We start from the raw sequence: 11,843 nt of genomic DNA on the forward strand, positions 1-11,843 counted from the left end.
ATTTCCTCTTCAGTAATTAAGTACGACGCGAGCAGTAAGAAAAGATGCAGTTGTATTTCATGTTCTATAAAGATAAGAAAATGGAACAGATGTTATGGAAATAATGTTTTTTATGTTTTCATTAAGGAAAGGCACACATGTGTGAGGGTAATATATTCACTTAAAATACATTTTCTGATTAATTATTTACACTTATTAGTCATATCAGAGGAGGCCAGATGCTTCTTACAGCCATCAAAGATGTAGCCTCAGCTTTGGCCTTTAACCCTCACATTTCAACCTGTCTGTTGGTCTCACATGTGTAATCAATGGAGAAGTTCCAAACATGCTTCTTTTTGCTCCTTCCTCCGTTGATGTCAGAGGGACGTGGTGTGTCTTAACGACGCACCGCTCATGAATTAATTAATCACTCCCTTGGAACGTCTCAAACGCAGCAGCTTGTGATCAAGTGCATTGTGGGATTAAGATAAGGCATGGACATTCCCTGGCAGTGGAACTAACACAAGGAGCCTTAATTAGTTCAATTTATTAACTGTGGGGACAAAGGGGGTTGGTGTGTGTGTGTGTGTGTATAAACAGAGTGGACAACAAAGTGGAGACTGAGGTTTAACTATGGGTTTCACAGTTCATCACAAAGGCGTGGCAGGAAGATTGAAAACAGAGGTTCATTAACGCTGGTGAGGCGAGTGGTGCTCAGCATTGCTGTTGCCTGCTGTTGCGAGTAGCTCACAGCATCACCTTCTGTGTACAGCAGATGATTGTTTGTTATTGACCTTTCGGTTTAATAACTTTAGATGCCACATGGGATGATGTCAGGATAAACCTCAAACCCCGCTTGTGATTTTATTGCAGTCTCCCACACATAAACGACACCGCTGGGGGTTTGTGGATGTAATAATTCACTTTGAACTCCTGTGTTTTGTATCATATAAACATTTGACAAGTTTCAGTAAATATTACACATCGACACCTGCAGTTTTAAATATAATAATTCCAGTATTCCCAGTAATATCCTAGAGTTGGAGGTCTGTTGGCTTAAAAGGAAGTCTGAAAGAGGAAAACATCAAGCCTAGCTATGATAAATAAATAGGTGAAAATCTCACCTGAAAAGCAGTTATAAGTTCTAAAGTTATAATTTCTTATGTTTCATGGTCAAGTTAAATATTAATTTTAACTTTCTTTATTTGAAGTCAGCATAAAGCAGGAATTAATATATTCTATTTGCCACGTAACAGAACAATTTATCCATCCAGGTAAAATAATCAGCGAGTGTGGAAAAACTAGGTTATAAAATCATGAAAATGAGAAGCGCTCTGCTCATGGATGCTGGGGAGAAAAGTGTATCTCCTGTAACTTCAAACCTAACACGTTTTTTTTTTTTTTGGTGGGTCTATCCAAATTATATGAGGAAAATTGAGTTTGAAAGACGACCTAGCAAGCTGATGAGGATTCGGCCATTGTCAGTGATACAGGGCAGATTACAGAGAAACACTTTTTCTTCTCATCAGTGATGAATTTGTACAACCATGGTACGTATAAGTGCAGGATTTTGCTCACCTTAAATTTCCACTTTGCTGTTTTATGAAGTTATGATTTGATCTTGTCCTGAACAGAAAACAACAACTAAACATAAACTATTTATCATCTAATTCTACACATGAGTACAACATAACTCTGTCTTTTAACATTTGTTAAGCAGCTTGTTAGGACATATAGACATTAAATGTTAAGACATTTCTTAACATTTGTTAAGAAATATCTAAATGGGAATGTTTGTCCACATGTTGGAGACAAAGTAGTTTCATGATCCAAGCTGTAGGATTTAGAGTAGACAGTTGTTTTTGTCAGATAGCATCAAACTGCGACTAATAAGCACTAACTGTGTACGTCGGTACATAGTTTTCTAGCCTTAATTGTGCACTTTTGGACATCTGGATCAAACCATGGACATTAGCTGCTAACTGTAATCATTAGCAGGTGGGTATGAAGTAGAAAAGTGAAAAAGATTGAGCAGGACAGGATTTTTACCCAAAATCTCTTGCTTGAAGGGCAGAAACTTAGCACCACCCGTCAATCCTTCCTCCCTCCATATGTTGAACTTTGTCCTTGTCGTGAGTGGGAACTGTCGACATCACTATATCAGGAGCATCATCTCAGTCAACAAGAGGGGGAATGTCATCTGAAGTGTGATGGGATCTTTATCACAGAGCTGAGGATGGAAATGTAGCCATTATACTTTTTTTTTTTTTTTTTTAATGTGAAGCTTCCACATATTTTCTGAGGAACGTTTTCATGTGAAATTAGTCAAATGGAAAATTTTGGAGAGATTGTTAATAAAACATCTGTACTGAAACACTATGTGTGGGAATGTCTTGAGGAAAGACGCTTTTTCCACCTTTCCAGTCGAATTCCAGAAACATTGCTAAGAATCACTGAAGATGGAAACATGGCCATCCATATCACTCACACCCATATGTCTTTAAAACGGATCTTCTCATTCAGCTCTTGGTGAGAGATAAGATGCCTTATTTGAAATATATAAAACTAATCCCTTATTTTTTTGTGTGTCAAACCATTTCTAGTTATCAAACATGGATCTCCTTCTGCTTTAAATGAGGTGTGATGTCAATCTGGGAGTCTGGTTTACATCATCAAGGCAATTAAAATGTTCATGTTTTACACTGTGTTTTAAATTGATCACCAGCTGGAATTTACTTAATCTGCTTCTTGCGATATTTACAGCTAAATGCTAAATTATTCCCCCTTGAATTTTAGTTTATGAATAACTAAACAAAGAGAGAGCGACTCTTGCAGGTTTGTGTGAAAGCACATGAGGCAGCACTCCACAAATCCTCAAACCGTGATGCTCTTCATTTCAGGCGGCTGCTTACTCCACACTGCAAACTGCTGCTTGAATTACAGCATGATGTGAAAATTCTGCTGCTTCTGCTCTTCTACCAACAAGTCCAGCTGCCAAATGGTCAGATATGCTTTTATGTACTGTCGCAGGGATATTACAGCACGTACTCCCTCAGTAGCTCATACATCAGCTTTTGCTGAGAGCACATAAAAATGACTCCATCTACTACCAAAGACCTGAAGATATCTTGCTGTGTCATTCATCTTCAGCACAATTAGCAAGAAGGAGGGAACCTGTTAGCTGAAAGGCATTGGGCATTTGCCTGACAAGAAAGAGGGAGAATTTGAGACGAGACATATGTGGAATACTTTAATGCTGCAAAAATGCATGTTATCCTAAAAGCTAATTTTTCAATATGACTGACTTCAACTTGAATTTTCTTGCAATATTTTTTCAGGATAAATAATTGTAACAATTTTCCAGTGGTGTGGAATACAGTAAAGAGCACGAACAGGAAAAAAAATGGCCAAAACATAAAGTTTTCAGTGCTCAGTTCGCATATCGAAGCCTCTCTGGGAATTTTTTTTTAAAATATATCTTCAATGAAATATTTATGGTCCCTGTTGCTTGTTGCTCCCTCTCCCTGCCTTTGTGGACTGACTTCAGTTCTTCTGGTGCCAGTGCTTCCAGAAAGCCTCAACCTTATCCTCTCTTCTCTGAATTAATGGCACTCATATTGCGGGGGGAAGAACTGATGGAAGGATGGGAGGCAAGGTTAGTGCTTGGCAAGGTGGACTGCAGCAGCATAGATGGATGAAGCAATGCACTCTGTGTCAGGTAGTCATGGTAACCCATCAGACAGAAATCTTCACAGGATTGTTGGGAGAGAGTTGAAGGTGACAATAGCAACTGCTTTAACTCATCTCATCTTTGTTTGAGTTTTCCCAACTGAGTTAAGTTTTAAATTTAGTGTTAATGTATCGCCATCCAGAAGCAAACCATGTAAAATAATCCCATACAATTTTCCATCTGCATTTCTGTATGTGTGTGTGTGATTAAAAAAAAAGGGGCATCCTCATTAGTAAGGGTTGAGTGAAAACAAGTACTCAAAGCAGGTGAGAGTTACCGAGCAAGAGGAAGCAGAAGAGGCAGCAGGTGTGTGTCTGATAATGACCAGGTGGAGGCAGCTGGGCTCCGTTTGCCCGCATCGGTCCTCTGAGTCCTGTGGGGTGTTACAGGGGAAGGCAGAGGAAGTAGAAAGGAAAGTGAGGTGAAAGTAGGTGACAAAATCCAGGAGTCTGGGGAAGTGTTACCATGATGAGGCAGTCATCCTATCAGCCACTGACTCCATCTCTGCTGCCCCTTCCATCAATGCCTCCACCTGGGTTCCTCCTGAAGCAGCCAGATTGATGACAGGATGGCAGGAGAGCAAAGATGAGGTCCAACCTGCAGCGTAGTGCCACACTGAGCTGTTTCCACCAGAGTAATTAATGATAATTTGCTTGCCTGATATGATGCCCTGAATTTCCCATTTATCATGCTGTCCATATTTGTGCTCCGCAGGTCATTGTTAGGCTCCTCAGGTGTGACTAACAACTTTAATGTTGGCTCCATGTAAATCTGTAATAACATGTCAGTGACACAGTTTGCATCATACACTATGTCTATAAATCCATCTTTTTATTAATTTATTCATAAAAATATTCACCTGTTTTTTCTTTTATTTAAAGACATGACTGGCCACAAATGTTTTATACACCAAACAGTGAGAATGAAATGCAGTCTCATTAATTAGAAGTCCTTCAGAACTTATAATACATGCCATGAAGTGCCTTATGATGGTTAAGACTAAATTACCACATAAATACTTACCATTAAATCAACTTTGTACTGAGGTGATTGTGAAGGCTGGAAACTACATCCACTTCAAATATATCTGCGTGCAAGTTGAAGCAATAATGAAAAATTTACTTGTGAGTTCATGTCTAATAGATCACATGCAGTTTTCTATTTGTGAAATCCTGATGAAAACGTCACTTGATGTGTTCTGATATAAGATGTACATGCATCCTCTCCATAAACAGACAACAAAAGACTGCTTCTCATCAAGGAATACATCCCAACTTTCCACACATTGTGCCTGATTTGCCATGTTGAACTGTGACTGTGTGATTTCCCAGTGTGTCCATGTGGTTGAGGCTCCCATGCTGCTACCTGAAGGAGAAAATTTAGTGACCGCTTCAGACACGGTTCATTTAATTGCACCCACTCCACCATCGTGTCCAGGTCACTTCCTCTGTGGAGCCAAACACACACAGACACACAAACAGTAGGCTTGTCTGTGTTGTGTTTGACTATGCAGATTAACACATCATGCAGTACAGAGAAAGTGACTCAAACCAACAATATTTCCTACAATTTTAAAATCAGTCAGATGTCTTTTATCACACAGAGTTTATTAATGTATCACAAATCACAGCTTTCCATCTAACAAATAAAAAGAAAGAAAATTTCTTTATACTAGAACAAAATCGCAATGATGTAATTTTTTGCTTGTTTTTGTTTATTGGAAATAATATTAATTAATGAACTGTCAATCAATTTTTCTAGAGACTGATAGCTGCTGGCAGGTTGGTTCTCCTATCAGATAACTGATAACTGCCTAAAAAAAGTTTACCTTATTGTAAAGTGTTACCGTTTTGTCTCTGGTTCTGATGCTGCTGCCCCTACAGATGCTGCAAAGCTGCACTTTCCACAACAGACTCATAGAAGATCATCATCTTGTTGCAGAGATTGACTGATGTAGAGTCTGCTTTGTCCTTTGTGCTAGATGCTTCTGTATTGCATTTCCAGTCTAGTCTGTTGTCTAGCTTAACTCTGAGGTACTTGTATTCCTCCACTACCTCCAACTTTTCTCCCAGGATGTAAACAGATCTTTGTTTACTCATGTTCCTCCTGAAGTCATCATTTATCTCCACTTTGTTTTGTTTGTGTTCTCATTGGCTGACCAGTTCTCTGTACTCAGCTTCTTGTTCATCATTGATACTCCCCACACCTGCAGAGTAATCAGAGTATTTTTGCAGATGACAGGACTCAGAGTTGTACTGGAAGTCTGAGGCATGAAGAGAAGTGGTGAGAGTACAGTCCCTTGTGGTGTTCCAGTGCTGCTGATCACCATCTTAGACACACAACCTTTCACTTTTACAAACTGTGGTCTGTTTGTTAGGAGTCATAAATCCAGGTGGCTGTGCATATCCACCTGGAATTTATAGCATCTCTCACATAACAGAGCAGCTAAATTATATAAAAAAACACTTGAGAAATCAAAGAACATGATCCTCACTGTGCTGCCTGATTGGTCCAGATGAGTGGGCTCTCTGGAACAGGTAGATGATGGCGTATTCAACCCCAAGGACATTACGATAAGCAAACTGTAATGGGTCCTGAAAGGTGTTCACTTGCTTATTGAGGTGAGTCAATAACAGTTTTTAAAGGACTTTCATGATGTGAGATGTTAGGGTGACTGGTCCACAGTCATTTAGTTTGGATTTTTCAGATTTTTAAGTACTGGAACATGACAGGATGTTTTCCACAGCACAGGAACTCTTTTCTGACTCAGGCTGGTGTTGAAAAGGTGCTGAAGAATCCAACATAGCAGTTCTAAGCAGGTTTTCAGAACCCTGGAGCTGACACCATCTGGACATGCAGCCTTGTTCCAGCTCAGTCACTCAGTTCAAGTTTTAAATAAAACAGTTATAACGTAATATTAGTAATAAAAATAGTTATAATACTAGTATTTTTAATAATAGTAATAATAGTATCAAAATCAGCTCACTAAAGACATCAGATGCTAGCATTTTGATGTAACTTCCTCAGATTATAAAAACCTGCATCTTACAATAAGACCTATATAAATTTATACTTTTTAGATATTCTTCCTTCATTTACTTTGTTTAATTACTCCCTTGGTATTTCTGCAGCATGGGATCTGTGGGCTTTGCTAATCTGAAATATGAACATGTGCCCAGCAAACTGACCTGCAAGCTGTTCACTGTTTATGTTCTGAAAGGTAAATGTAAGATAGTTAAAAGACTTTACACTAATGAATCGAGGAAGGAATAAAGTTTGTTTGGTGTACACCCACACAACATGTTCAGCAAGACAGCAATGTGTATCAGCATGTTAATATAATTTACAAAAACCACCCTCTGAGGTTATTTCATATGTTTATCAGATTGTCATTAGTTATATATCTGTGAGGGACATTTTTTTTTCTCTTAATTTTCTTATTTGGCAAAGGACAGTTCTTCTCTTGGCTTGGAGAGTTCCTTTATGGTTTACACTTATCTCGTCTGCTTCCACTTACATATGACTCATACTCATATTTTTCAAGTCAAGTCTGATTCATGTGGTTAGAAAAGCAGGACAAATTGTTACATTATGTACAATAAAAATAAGGTGGACGGTTCAGCAATGATCATACCGCCAGGGTCCCCGCCTCTGGCAGCCGCCCAGCTCACACTGCACCCGACCCCTATGGCCCTTCCTGCAGGTGGGGAGCCCACAGGATGGGAGGTTCATGTCACCCTTTCGCACTGAGCCCGACCGGGCCCCATGGAGTGCCACTAAGTGCTCGCCTCCATGCCCCACCTCCAGGCCTGGCTCCAGAGGGGGGCCCCGGTGACCCACGTCCGGGCAAGGGAAACCTTGATCCTTGCTTTCTCATCATCATAGGGGTGATTTGAGCTGCACTTCGTCTGGTCCCTCCCCTAGACACCTGTTGGGTGACCCTACCAGGGGCATGTAGCCCCCAACAACATTGCCGCAAGGATCCTCAGGCTCAGGGGAGGAGAACCACCCTCTTATTGACAGTGAGGCTTAGAGGGGCATGATTGGGAGGAATGGCCCCTCTGATCTGAATCCGAGTGGTGTTTTGTTCCAGTGGACTGTCCATAACGAACACCTTGTCCAGGCATAAGAGTGCCCACATGTGCACTTGGACACTCTAGTCCGCAGTTCAATGATCGACTTTGTAGTCATTTCGTCAAACTTGTGGCCGCATGTTCTGGACACTCGGGTGAAGAGAGGGGTGAGGCTGTCAACTGATCCCCACCTGGTGGTGAGTTGGCTCAGATGGTGGGGGAGGATGCCGGTCAGGCCTGGCAGACCCAAGCATGTTGTGAGGGTCTGCTGGGAGCGTCTGGCGGAGTCCCCTGTCAGAAAGAGTTTCAACTCCCACCTCCGGCAGAGCTTCAACCATGTCCCGGGTGAGGCGGGGGACATTGAGTCAGAGTGGACTGTGTTCCATGCCTCTGTTGTCAAGGTGGCCAGCCGCAGCTGTGGCCGTAAGGTCATAGGTGCCTGTCGTGGCAGTAACCCCCAAACTTGTAGTAAGGGATGCCATCAAGCTGAAGAAAGAGTCCTATCAGGCATTTTTGACCTGTGGGACTCCAGAGGCAGCTGATAGGTATTGGCGGGTTAAGCGGAATGCAGCTTTGGTGGTCACTAAGGCAAAAACTCGGGCATGGGAGGAGTTTGGAGAGGCCATGGAGAATGACGTCTGGACGGCTTTGAGGAGATTCTCGTCCACCATCCTGCGGCTCAGGAGGGGAAAGCAGTGCTCCATCAACACTGTGTACAGTGGGGATGGGGGGCTGCTGACCTCAACTCGGGACGTTGTGAGGCGGTGGAGGGAATACTTTGAAGACCTTCTCAATCCCACCAGGGAAGCAGAGTCTGGGGTAGCTGGTGCTGGCTCTCCCATCTCTGGGGCTGAGGTTCACTGAGGTGGTGAAAAAGCTCCTCGGTGGCAAGACCCCGGGGGTGGATGAGGTACGCCTGGAGTTCCTTAAGGCTCTGGATGCTGTAGGGCTGTCTTCACTGACATGCCTCTGCAGCATTGCGTGGACATCGGGGACAGATCCCCTGGACTGGCAGACTGGGGTCGTGGTCCCCCTCTTCAAAAAGGGGAACCACCACAAAGGGGAGGGTGTGCTCCAACTACTCCAGCTACTGCCTCCCTGATAAGGTCTGTTCAGGGGAGCTGGAGAGGAGGGTCCGTTGGATAGTCAAACCTCGGATTGAGGAGGAGCAGTGTGGTTTTTGTCCCAGTCATGGAACAGTGGACCAGCTCTACACTCTCTTCAGGGTCTTTGAGGGGGCATGGGAGTTTGCTCAACCAGTCTACATGTGCTCTGTGGACTTGGAGAAGGCATTCGACCATGTCCCCCGGGGACTCCTGTGGGGGGTACTCCGGGAGTATGGAGTGCCAGACCCGCTTGTACAAGCTGTCCGGTCTCTGTACGACTGGTGTCAGAGTTTGGTCCGCATTGCCGGCAGTAAATGAGAATTGTTTCCACTGCGGGTTGGACTCCGCCAAGGCTGCCCTTTGTCACTGATTCTGTTCATAACTTTTATGGACAGAATTTCTAGGCGCAGCCGAGGTGTTGAGGGGATCCGGTTCGGTGGCCTCAGGATTGGGTCTCTGCTCTTTGCGGATGATGTGGTTCTGTTGGCTTCATTGGACCACAATCTTCAGCTCTCACTGGAGTGATTTGCAGCCGAGTGTGAAGCAGCTGGGATGAGAATCAGCACCTCCAAATCTGAGATCTTTGTCCTCAGCCAGAAACGGGTGGAGTGCTCTCTCCGGGTCTGCAATAGGGTCCTGCCCCAAGTGGAGGAGTTCATGTATCTTGGGGTCTTATTCACGAATGAGGGAAGGATGGAGCGGGAGATCGACAGGCGTCTGGAGTGATGCAGATGCTGCATTGGTCTGTCGTGATGAAGAAGGAGCTGAGCCAAAAGGTAAAGCTCTCGATTTACCGGTCGATCTAAGTTCCCACCCTCACCTATGGTCATGAGCTGTGGGTAGTGACCAAAAGATTGCGAATACAAGCGGCCGAAATGAGTTTTCTCTGCAGGGTGACCAGGCTCTCCCTTAGAGATAGGATGAGAAGCTCGGTGATCCGAGAGGGGCTCAGTGTAGAGTCGCTGCTCCTCGGCATCGAGAGAAGCCAGATGAGGTGGCTCGGACATCTGGTTAGGATGCCTACTGGACGCCTCCCTGGTGAGGTGTTCCAGGCACGTCCCACCAGAAAGAGGCCCCGGGGGAGACCCAGGACTCGCTGGATGGACTACATCTCTCGGCTGGCCTGGGAACGCCTCGGGATCCCTCCGGATGAGCTAGTGAATGTGGCCCGGGAAAAGGGAAGTTTGGGTTTCCCTGCTTAGGCAGCTGCCCTCGCAACCCGACTCCGGATAAGTGGCAAAAAATGGATGGATGGAGGAAAAGAGGTCAGAAAACTTAGTATTCATACAATTCTTTTAGTCGACATTGTGACCAGTATTTAATGGCCTTTTTCTTTTTTTTACAGTTCGTAGAACACAATCACAAGCACTTTTATTAAGTCAACTCTTAGTAAAAAAGCATGGGAATAGAGTGCATTTTATACAAAATTCTTTTTCTTTAAATCATTTATGTTTTGCCACAATGTAAATCTATTTTTGGACAATTTAAATGTACATAAACTGAAATATGGTAATATCATGTAAGTGCAGCCATTAACAGCCTGCAAGTGCCAAGAAAATTTAGTAGAAAAGTTTGTGAAAGCTGCACAAATGAAAGCAGTTTGTGAAAAGATGTGGGAAAAAACTGAGTTTGCTGTGTTTTGTTTTTCATTTTCCCGGGCTGGGACCCGCTGGTGTCACACTCTTTGACAGCTCGGTGCTATCTGCCTTGATTGTTTTCCTGTTTGGCAGATATGATGTTCCTCTCTCCCCATCAAGCCTCCCACCCAATCATTTTCTATAAAGTTTGTTATGTATGCTTTCATTCAATGCGAAAAAGTAGGAAAGTTAAGAAGAACACTTGTCAGAGTCATTTTGAAAAAAAAAAGTTGTTTTTGTCTTTCTTTCTGCAGAAGAATGAACAAGTTTGTGACTGAAAAGAGAGAAGAATAAGTGAGAAAAACAGCTCTGTGATGGATGGTACAGCACAGGCAATTACAGACAACATACCACACACACACACACACACACGCTCAGCAATATATGTATGCCAGTTTAAGACACTGGCAATGTGAGATAATCTTGAGTTCTTTTTTAGAAAAGCCGATACATTCCAGCTAAAACCCATTTAAGACCTGCTGCTTGGCATGCTGATAAACATACTGTACAGAATATACACACATGCACACACATCTTTAAAAAAAACTGGCTTCTATAAACAACACAAAACGAGGCCCAGCCAAGTAAGCACTTGTAGCACCACCACACAAAGCACCCGGCTGCCTTATCGTTCAAGGTTCAATTACACACACTCACGCTCAGATACATAAATGAAAGCATGTGTGCCAAGGTGGCATCCATACTATTGGTTTTCGAAGATGTTCCTGAACTGCAGAAGGGAGGAGCTGTAATGCAAAGAGACAGATTCAGGTCACTCACTCACTGCTGGGATGAATATAGCAGGAGGAAAGAAGATGCAGCCGACTGAAGAGAAAGAAAATTGTGTTGGACGAAGTGAAGGATGGTGAGAGGAGGGACAGTATAAGACGGCAGGAGTGTTGCAAGTCCTGTAGGAGGATGAAACATATGTGGCTGGGCAAGAGAAAGCTTTGCACAGAGAATAAAAAGAAAAGGATAAGACAGTCAGAGGAGGGATGGCAGGATACAAATGGAGGTGTAGGAGAGGGCCAGTAGTGCCAGAGGAAGAGAGTTAGGGAGGAAAATGTGCAGGGAGTTGGTAATTGACACAAAGAGAAAGTGACAAGCGAAAAGATGAGTATGTGGGGAGGAGGGGAAGAGCCAGAAAGAAAAAGAGAATTACTATTGAATAAGGAATGTGGAGCTAAAAATGCTTTGGATGGCGACACAGACAAGAGCGGAAGAGAACACGCTGTCTAACCAGCCAGCACTTGATATACAAGAGTCACGAACATCTTGAATCATTGAACAAAATAGTCTTGTGTAATGACAAGGGATT

The sequence above is a fragment of the Melanotaenia boesemani genome, chromosome 3 (assembly GCF_017639745.1).
Source record: "Melanotaenia boesemani isolate fMelBoe1 chromosome 3, fMelBoe1.pri, whole genome shotgun sequence".
In the NCBI taxonomy this organism is placed as follows: domain Eukaryota; kingdom Metazoa; phylum Chordata; class Actinopteri; order Atheriniformes; family Melanotaeniidae; genus Melanotaenia; species Melanotaenia boesemani.